General features: G+C 35.2%; 1 protein-coding gene and 1 pseudogene across 1 annotated transcript in view; both read left to right on the top strand.

Annotated features, from left to right (window-relative positions):
- TENM3 (teneurin transmembrane protein 3) overlaps positions 1-11,309 on the top strand; it is a 2,501,300-nt gene that overhangs the window by 625,184 nt on the left and 1,864,807 nt on the right. The gene's annotated exons all lie outside the window — the stretch shown is intronic.
- Positions 7,126-9,949, top strand: LOC116637731 (annotated as a pseudogene).

Here is an 11,309-nt window from a genome sequence, read left to right as displayed (position 1 = left end):
TCTATCTATCTATCTATCTATCTATCTATCTATCTATCTATCTATCTAGGATAGACCAAGACCCTAGGTTGTTTGGGGGAGAGGGGAGCGCCTGGTTGGCTCAGTTGGTTAAGTGTCCAACTCTTGATCTCAGCAGCTCAGGTCTTGATCTCAGGTTTGTGAGTTTAAGCCCCACATTAGGCTCCACTCTGGGCGTGGAGCTTACATTAAAAAGTTAGCCTGGTGATGGGTATTAAGGAGGGCACGTTCTGCATGGAGCACTGGGTGTTATACGTAAACAATGAATCATGGAACACTACATCAAAAACTAATGATGTAATGTATGGTGATTAACACAACATAATAAAAAAATAAATTAAAAAAAAAAAAGAAAAAGAAAAGTAAAAGACCCTAGGTAGGGGGTTGTTATAACTGGTTGCACAACTCTTGGTCATTTCTCAGAATAATTCAGTACAGGATTTGCAAACTAATACTTACAGTGTTCCAATGGCTCATGGGCAATGTTGTTAATAAACCATCACCTGCACCTGTGGGATACCTTTTAGCACCAGTCATCTTTACAGCCTTGACCTGAGCCCATGATTTTGCACACAATGTCTACATCCAGATTGACCATATGTGATGGTCAGCTAACTTACTACACAAGTCCCCCATCCAAGGAAACAAGTAGCTGAAATGTAGCCCACAGTACACTCACTTGAATCTTGGTCCCCTCACCCTTGGCACAGGCCCATGACCATCTGTTAGAAGGAAAATCTTGTGTGAATCTCTACACATTACTCCAGTGCTGGGGGCCTTATTAAATGTTATTTATGTGTTCACACTATATTGGGTCACCATCATGATGGTTAAAGATTAAACAAACAAAAATATGTTCCCTGCTCTTTTGCAATCCATAGGCTCCTAGTTTGGATCCCTGATTGAAAGGCTACAACCTAGGAAATATTGTATGAGGCACGGAAATCAAGAAATTTGTAGAGAAGCTGCTTAGAAAGCGAGTAACAGTGCATTTTGAAACATGTTAATAGAGAGGACAGGTGGAAATGGGAAATAGGCCATTGCAAATGTATTAAAAGCTCAGGAAGGGAGATTAAAAAAAAAAAAAAAAAACTAGGGAAATATAGTTAAGTGTCGTAAGTATGGTGATCAGAGTTGTAACTACAGATAAGAGAATAAAAACAACCAGGGGGAAAGCATATATGGGAGAGAATATAAACTGTGTAACTTTGGCTGTTTACTAATACATAGTTGAGAAAAAGCAGAAATACTAGGAATGTGTGAGAGAACATGCAAATATTCAAAATCATGGTTTCTGGTCAGGCTATTAAATGTTCATCACTATTTTCACACATCTTGATTTAAATTTCCTACAATGTGATTGCATTTTTAAAAAGTTACCACGCCTTGAGAGAGAAGAGAAAATCACAATAACAAGGTATTACATTTTTACACATTTTCAAATCTACACACTGAAAATCTTATTTGGCTACAGACTATAACATATATCTTAATCCAATCTTTGGCTTAAACTCAGACTGTTTCTTTAGCATGCTTAGAAGTAAACTTTTAAAAATGCAAAAGTTATCTTCATAACTTCTCTCCATTTTTTTTCAAAATATATTTATTTTAAAAATTTTGCAAGATTTTGTTAAAATTGTATGTAGACAATTTTAAACCTTGAAATATATTTTTAATCAGTTTAAACCATGGAGAATCAACATTCTGGGTTTGGTTACTGCTACTTGCAGCATTATTTGTTACACCAGGATTTATGGGTGATAGGGAGGTAAGATTGCTAAAGAAAAAAAAAAGAGAGAAAGATTTTAGTTAACTATTTACCATTTGCTGATACCCCAATTTTTCTTTTCTTTTTTTTTAAGACTTTATTTTTTTAGAACAGTTTTAGATTCACAACAAAATTGAGAGGAAGGTATAGATATTTACCACCTTCTCCCACCTTCTCCCGCACATGCCCAGCACCCCATGCCCATAATATCAAGGCCCTCTGTGAAAGGGCCACATCTGTGACAATTGATGTACCTATATTGACACATTGTTATCACCCAGAGTCTAGAGTTTGTATTAGGGTTCACTCTTGGTGTTTAACATTGTATGAGTTTGGACAAATTCATAATGACATGTCTCCATCACTATGGTACCATATGGACTAGTTTCATTGCCCTAAAAATCCTTCATATTCTACCTGTTCATTCCTCTTCTTCCCCTCAACCTCTGGCAACCACTGATAGTGTTACCGTCTCCTAGTTTTGCCCAATCCACAGTGTCATATAGTTGGAATCGTACAGTATGTAGCATTTCAGGTTGGCTTCTTTCACTTAGTAATATGCATTTAAGCTTGATAATGTGTTCCTTTTTATTGCTAATAATATTCTATTGTCTGAGTATACCACAGTTTGTTTATCCATTCACCTTCTGAAGGCCATCTTAGTTGCTTCTGAATTTTGGCAGTTATGAACAACACTGCTATAAACATATGCATGCATGTTTTTGGGTGAATGCCAAGTAGTGTAATTGCTAGATTGTGTGGTAAAAATATGTTCAGTTTTTGAAGGAAACCACCAAACTGTCTTCCACAGTAGCTGGATGATTTTGTATTTCTGCTAGCAATGAATGAGCATTCCTTTTGCTCCACATCTTCACCAGCATTTGGTGTCAGTATTTTGGACTTTGGCCATTCTAATAGGTATGGGGTAGTATACCTATGCATACCTATCACTACAATGTGGTAGTATCTCATTGTTTTCATTTGTATTTCCCTGATGACAAATGATGTAGAGAAGTTTTTCATATTATTTGCAATTTGTGTATCTTCTTTGGTGTGTTGTCTGTTGAGGTCATTGATCCATTTTTAAATTGGATTGTTTTTCTTATTGTTGAGTTTTAAGAGTACTTTATATATTTTGGATAAGAGTCCCTTATCCATTGTGTTATTTGCAAATATTTTCTCCCAGTCTGTGGCTTGTCTTCTCATTCTCTTGACATTATTTTTCACAGAGAAGTTTTTAATTTTAACGAAGTTCAGCTTATCCTTATTTCTTTTGTCAATCCTACTTTCTTATATCTAGAAAGCCATTCCCAAACTCAAGGTCATTTAGATTTTCTCCTAGGTTATCTTGTAGGAGTTTTAGAGTTTTGCATTTTACATTTAGGTCTATAATCCATTTCAAGTAACTTTTTGTGAGGGATGTAAAGTTCATTTGTTTTGCATATGGACATCCAGTTGTTCTAGCACCACTTGCTGAAAAGACTCTCTGTTCCTTTGTCAAAATCAGTTGACCACATTTGTGTGGTGTGTTTCTGGGCCTCCATTCTGTTCCATCCAAATATTTCTCAGACAACCAATCTTACTTTTCTGGTGGTAAATATTTGTCATAGTGTTTTGAGGATAGATAGAATTTAAGAGGGCAAATAGAATTCAACACAAGAACTGCACCTCAGTTGTGGAGAGTAGTATTAAGACAGGCATCACAGAAGTCTAAGGAGTGAAACATATAGTTCAATTTGTATGGTGGTAAATCAAGTGAGTTTTGATAAGTGAGGTGATACTGAAAGTGGAACTTAAATGATAAATAAAATTTGACATTCATTTCATTCATCCGTCAAAAATTTGCCAAACCCCTCCAAGAGCCAAATGTTGTTGAATTAATAGGCAAACCACTGCCAGTCAAAATGACATAGTTCCTGTCCTCATAAAGCTTACATTCATGAACAAGAAGTAAACAATAAATAAGTTGTCTATAACATAATGTTAGGTATCGATAAGTGCTATGAAGAAAACACTACCCACTACTCACATAAAAAAATATATGGACATAATGGTATTTTAGAAAGGGTGATTGATCGGGAAGGTTCTCTGAGGAATTGATCCTGAAAGGAAAGAGGAAACATGCAAATGGGGAATGTGGATTCTAGGCAGAGAAGACAAGTGTAAAGGCCATGAGACAAGAATATGCTTAATTTTTAGGACCATCAAGGAGGTCAATAAACTACAGTGCAGTATATAAAGGAGGAAATAATAGGAATGTAATCAGAGATCACATAAGATCTTGTCAGAGAAAACTATTAGTAAGGGGTGGTTTTAGCAGATGGGCTAAGGTGTAGAAAGACTCATCCATGGGAATAAAAATAGGATGTTTGGAAAATCTCCAGCAATTCATTATCACTTGCATTTTACAAATGGGAAAGGATTAAGAAATAGCAGTGGGTAGATTTTAAGCAGCTTTAGAGGGGGAGCCATGCAAGGAGTTTGGGTTGGAGTAGGATGTGTCATATGTGAGTTTCAGCAGGATCACTGTGAGCGGAATGGAGAATCGGTTGGAGAGGGGTAAGATTGGAGGCCAGGAACCAGCTAGGAGATCATTAGAGCAAAATAAACAAATGAGCAGAATTGGAACAGAAGGGTAATCTTCTGGTCAACAAAAGCACATTTTAAGGTTCTAAAGAGCAAAACAAACAAACAAACAAAAACCATGAATCCTTTAGTATCAGTGCCTTGCATACAAAAAGTGCCCAATATATACTTGAAGAAATTGGTTGGTTTAATTTGAAAGTTGTACTATATAAAAATAAAGATGGAGAAACCCTTACATATTCACAAAGAAAAAACGCAGTCCTCGGAAAAATAGTAGTGGTTAGACTACAAACATGGATGCAAATATTCTAAAACAATGGGGAAGAGTACACTAGGCAAGAGTTCTATCAAAATTAGCTTAACTTGACAGTAAATGAATATAATGAAATTTTTATTGTCCTGAAACAGAATAATTCTGACACTTAGTGGTCAGTGTTGTTCAAGGTAATAGGGGAAATAAAGTTTTGATTAGTTGGATCAACTATAATGATAATTAAGACTTTGGAAGAAACCCTGCTGGTCATTGCAATCCATCAAATAATTCTACATAACTTGATGACTTTATCCAAGGCCTTTTCCATCCCTTCAGGCACAGTAAAAACCATTTGGAAACATTTCATGGAAGAGTAACACAAACAATTAAGGTGTAATATGGCTAAATGACAGTTTAAAAATACTTAAAAGTCTTAATTGAAATGAGAACACTTCTAGGACTGGCTTGAGGTGGTGGAAGGATTACTTAGATTAATGTGAGTAAAATAAGAGATAATGGCATGAAATTAAGTAAATCATGCTGACCCTAGAGTTTGTGGATCATCAAACATACAAATGGCAGTATTAAAATCACTATTTCTTTGGAGGGTTTAAGTATAATGATATACTACTGAATGTTTCAGGGAGAAAATCCATTAGAATATACAATAATGGGCATATTCAAACTTTTCAAATTATCCCTCCAAGTGATATCATATAGAAACAGTCATATTTTTGAAAGATATGGTTTCCTTTTGTAGTTCTTCGGTGAGACAAATTCAAGTTGAGTCATTTCGATGAGAGTTTAAAATGCTCAAGAAATCAGGTATTGCCAACAACCTAGAGTCAAAGTGATGCCTCACATCATCTGGTTGAAAAGAAAGAAATCAAAGCAAAACAAGTGACTGAACAGATGGAAAAATAATGAAATGAACATTTACATTTAGGGTTTCTAGTGTTTCTCATTAACTTTGTCCAGTCTCTTATTTTGCTCAGAGAATGGTACGTGGTTGACTAAATGAATAGATGTCAAAAAGAGGGGGAAATAATTTAGTCTGAAATAGTTCTCTGTAGAAGGCAATTAGAAACAGTTATGGGTGAATTCATTATAAGTAGAGCCATTAACATTTGGGCATTAACAAAAATGTCATATAGGTGTCCATGTTATACAAATATATATAATTTATTTATAAATAAAGAGGCACATAAATACTTATACTGGAGTTGGCTGTAGACTTATATGGTAAAGAGTTAACTCTCATCAAACCTTCATTACTCTCCCCACATCCCCTGTTTTACAAAAGGCTCAGCAGCGAAACCTCTACTATCGATGGGGAATACAAAACAAAATATAAACTTCTCTAAATTGATTTATAACTAGTCCAGCAGGAATGTTAATATCTCAGAGCATAGTTCTGCACATTTTGCAGTGAGGTTTCTGACATCTTCATTCCAACCACAGCAAAATCAGTAAGTTTTCTTCCCCTTCCTCAAATGCTTGCTATTTTCAAACTCCTTACAGAGATAGTGAGATGCCAAATTCTGTTTATCCCATCCTGAAATATAATCAGATTAGAAAAAATTGAGGAATATCTAAAGAATAACAGGAAAAGTAAAGATAATGATTAAACATAGAAAAAAAGAATATATATAATAGATAGACTCCAGAGGAAAGAAAAATAATAAAAAAGAACAGAAGATAAAGATAATTTGAATAAAGAATGAAAAAAGAATATATATTTATATTATATATATTTATATATATATATATAGACTCAAGAGGAAAGAAAAATGATAAAAAAGAACAAAAGATAAAGATAATATGCGTCAAAAACTCTGAAGGATGCGATTTTACCCTACTTGCCTTGACTAGTCTGCCATGATTCTGTGGATGCTGAAAGGGACATGAGACTTATGGGCCAGAAATAAAGGCCTGTTTATTCCTCACAGCAATAGCTATGGACAGAATATTGACATTTTTCTACCCATTTCTTAAGTCCCTATCCCCAGAGGTTGATACTTACAGGGCCAAGTGATACCTGCCCCCAAAATGGGTTGAGTTACAGGAGAGAAACTCTGATCTTAGGAAACCTTTATAATGGGCAATAAGCCTGCCTGACATTTTCAACAGAGTGAGTCAACATTATCTTCACTATATTGGATAATAAACAAACCTACCTTTTTTTTTCCCAAAGGGAGACTTTATCTTCCAAAACTTTTTTTTTTTAAACGTTCTTGAGAAGATAATATGGACTGAAGGAAGCCTGTGCCTCAGCTTACAAGATAGGCAGAAATGTGAGACTCTTTAAGAACGTCTCCGAACACTATGCAACCAAAGAAAAATTTGGTAGGTCAGTGTAAGCACGGACTAAGAAAGGATGCTATGAAGAGGAAGAGGAGGTGACGGCTACAGTGGAGCTTTGGACTCTAGGTCCTGCTCCTCACTTACTGCTTTTCGCTCTCAGTGAGGAACAAGTCCATTAGGAAAATTCGCTGCAGCCATGGCTTTTAAAGACTCCAGGAAGATACCCATGGGACCAGAGGTGGCGATTCACTGAATTAGAATTACTCTAACCAGCCCCAGTGTAAAATCTTTGGAGAAGGTATGTGCTGACTCCATCAGAAGCATAAAGGAAGGGGTGCCTGGGTGGCTTAGTTGGTTACGCTTCTGCCTTCAGCTCAGGTCATGATCCCGGAGACCCGCATCAGGCTCCCGGCCCAGTGAGGAGTCTGCTTCTCCCTCTCCCTCTGCTCCTTCCTCCATTTGTGCATGCTTTCTCTCTCTCTCTCAAATAAACAGATAAATGAGTAAATAGAAAATCTTAAAAAAAAAAAAAAAGCATAAAGGAAAAGAATCTCAAAGTGAAAGGACCAGTTCAGATGCCTACCAAGACTCTGAGAATCACTAGAAGACAAACTCCTTGTGGTGAAGGTTCTAAGACCTGGGATTGTTTCCAGATGCTCTACAAGCAACATGTTGATTTGCACAGTCCTTCTGAGATTAAGCAGATTACTTCCATCAGCATTGAGCCAGGAGTTGAGGTTGAAGTCACTGTTGCAGATGCTTTCAAATCAACCTTTTTAATAAATTATCAGTTGTTTAAAAAAAGAAAGGGGGCTATGAAAAGTGGACAGAGAAGAAGAAAATTTTTTAGAATGTAAAAATATGATTGAATTCTTTTTTAAAAAATGTAAAAGGGATGGAAAATAAAACTGGGAGAGTTTGCCAGAATGTAGAATATATTTTAAAGCAACTTAAATATTAAACCATAAGAAATATGAGGATCAATCCAGTGAATTAAACCTTCAATGTATATAAGTTCCAGAAGGAAATGACAGAGATAGCAAAAGTACAAAAATTATCAAAGAAATAATACAAGAAAACTTTCCCAGAGCTAAAGATGTCTTAAATCCTCTTGCCAAATAGAATTAAACAAACCAACCAACCAACAAACAAAAAAACACCTCCCTGGCTGAAATGTGTAAAAGCACAAGTTAAGAACAATTAAGATGATGTGTGGAATATAAGAATACAACAAAGCACCTGTAAATTTCAGGAAGAAGAAAAGCTATTCAAATAGTCATGGTCCAAACTTGAAGTACTTAAGATCAAATTTGAAAAGGAAGTTACTGGGTTTAAGAAAATATAAAATGGATATCAAACCTGAATGAAAATCTGACATAATAGAAACATAATGTTTCTTATCTTAACAAGAAAAATACAATTTTATACTTTTGAAAATAATGTATACATAATAAATACACCAATTAGTAAAACCATGCTAGTAATTGATAGTCCAAAAATGAGGGAACGTTTATTTTGAGTGACTTCTAGAGAATCCATTGGAACCTTCTTCTTAGACTGGCTGAAAGGCCATGACTATTTTATCCTAGAAAAGGACATGTCACCCTAACACCTTGTAGTGAACGATATTCTCATAGTCAAAATGGTATAAATGCTGCTAAGTGATTTTCAATAATTTGAATTAATTTGTAAACAAATAATGTAACTATATGGTACAAAACCATGTGGATGTTTTCAGCTATTACAATGTAAAATTATGTGCAGCTGAAACATGCTGCTGGGAGGAGAGGTGGAAGGAAAGTCAGGATCCCTAATTTCATCTTGCACCGTCTTAGCTTGATTACTTAACACAGAGTTTTAAGAGAGTGAGAGAGAGAGTACGAGCAGGAGGGAGTGGCAGGCAGAGGGAGAAGCAGGCTCCCTGCTCAGGACTCCATCCCAGGACCCTGGGATCCTGACCACAGCCAAAGGCAGACACCCAACCAACTGAGCCACCCAGGCACCCCTGAATTTTAAGTATATCATGAAAAGTTCAACAGTAAACACTAAAGGAGTTAAAAATAGCAACATAAAATGAGTGGGCAGTAGGGCAGAAGAGAAAGAAATCAGCTAATTCTCACCTATCATAGCAGAAATAGATATATGGAGATATATATACACACATACATACACACAGTGATTAATATTAATGAATCAAGAAATTATCCAGAGATACTGAAGTAACTATCAGAGGAAATAGAAGCAAAAACAGTTAAAAGTAGTTGCCTCTGGGAAGCAGCGCTGGGGATGGGTAAGGATGCAGCTGGGACCATTATTTTTTATTATACTTCTGTACTATTATTATTAAAATTCCTATGTGTAACAATATATTAGCATTATAAAATTATTCATTCTATATAAAATTTTTTAAAAGGCAGGCAATCTTAATTATAGCATTTCCCTTATGTGTTGGAATGAGGTCATGCCTTAAAAATCAGAATCCTAAAAACCTAGAAATGTTTAAAACTATATATTTTAATTTAAATATCATTTTACTGGTTTAAAAAAATACTTTACTTAAAAGAGTGGATGTGTAGCTCATAATATGTGAACTGTTATACTCTGAGTCATCTAATACATTTCTTAAATAGTAATAATAATTTAGAATTTATTTTCTGAAATGAACTTTTGGCTCATACGCTTTTCTCTACTAGTAAGTAATAAGATGTTTTTACTTAACCTTTTAACAGATATAATTTTATAAGTATTTACTGAGAACATAAGCCTGATTTTACATTTCTACATCGCCTTCCAAGAATACATGCTTATCTTTCTTTTTTTTTTTTTTTTGAAACTTTATTTCTGCCTACTAGTTTCAGCAAGTTTTATAATGGGGATGTTCAGACTAATCCAAAGGGCAATTTACACTTAACCTTTTTGAATGGAATTCCCTAAGCAGGATGTCTCAGCAGCTCATTTACAATTCTTACTATAGACAACAGACTACAGCTTGTCTCCAGGATTGGCTTTATGAATTGTAACCACAGGAGTAGACAGTAAAGGTTTTGCATTCGTTGCATCTTGGCTAAGGGAGTATACCTCAAGCAGCTTTCCCTGGAGTCCAGTCAAATAGAATCAGGGGTGAGGAAATTACTGACCTTTTTCTACTGAGCTGCCATGAACCTCATGCAAAGAGGCCCTTTGCTGAGGAAGAGGAAAAAAATGACTTGAGTGTCTTTCCCTGATCTATAAAGAAGTCTCTGTCTCTGTCGATTTTTCTTGTGCTTGAGCTCTCGCACTCTCTGTCTGTCTCTGTCTCTCTCTCCCCCTTGGCTCTCTCTCTATGTATATATCATTGAACATATTGGGGATAACACAAAGTCAGTATTCTTGAAAAATCCTGGTGTGACCGATAGAACGGTTGGGGCACTAGTCTATAGCATTTACATAGCATCCCCCCAAATCCTATTGCGGGAGCAATGTTGCCTATTTCTCAGAGGACTTACTTACTACTTGGACTAAAAATGAACTAGAGGAAAGCCAATGAATCTATGAGATCTTGAGGTAATTACAGCAAACATTTAATGGAATAAAGGATAAATGCAGCTGGGCATAGTCCTTGGAACCACAGTAAAACAAATGTTAATAAAACATGATACTTTGAGGCATTAGGCCATTAATTCCAATGGATGATTAATGGAGGATGTTTTTTAGTGTCAACATTAAAATTTGATCTTCATTTTTAGCATCTTCAGAAATAGAAAGCTGAGGCATAGACCTTCTTTATCAGAGAAATATTTCATTTGAGAAATGCTTTTACCTATTCTATGCAATTTCTTAAAACTCTTCTCTAAACTGTGAACATTTAATATTCCATAATTCCAAATAAGAATACTGAGGTCAGACTAGAATCTTAAACACTATATAGAGATTTTACCTGTTCATTTTTTTGAAGAAAAGTTACCAGTAGTCCTACTATTATCTATATATCTATCTATGTATATATATCTACACATACACACACATGTATGTTTGATTTCACACCCAGCTTGAATTTTAAAGACATTTTTCTCAATCTGACTTTCAAATTCTAGGAAACTTGGGGTAAGATAACAATTTTCAAATGAAAATATCATAGAAAAAGCTAATGTGTGTGAATATGCATCACAGAGTCATTGATTTATAGTAGGTACTTACTAAACATTATTTTCAAATTTCAGTTAAGAGGAAGAAATTTTCATTTCAGGGCTTGGGTTAACTAAGGAGATGGTTTGTGCAGGTTTAGACTGATTTCTTGAAGTAGGTGGAGTGAATATTAATCTTTTCCAGACATGGGTATCACTAAAAGAAGGTATGGAGAATGATAGAAATACAATTTTTCTCAGAAAAGTACTTTATTTT

This window comes from Phoca vitulina, unplaced genomic scaffold (assembly GCF_004348235.1).
Source record: "Phoca vitulina isolate PV1807 unplaced genomic scaffold, GSC_HSeal_1.0 scaffold15, whole genome shotgun sequence".
NCBI lineage: Eukaryota > Metazoa > Chordata > Mammalia > Carnivora > Phocidae > Phoca > Phoca vitulina.
This window is presented reverse-complemented; position numbering and strand designations above follow the sequence as displayed.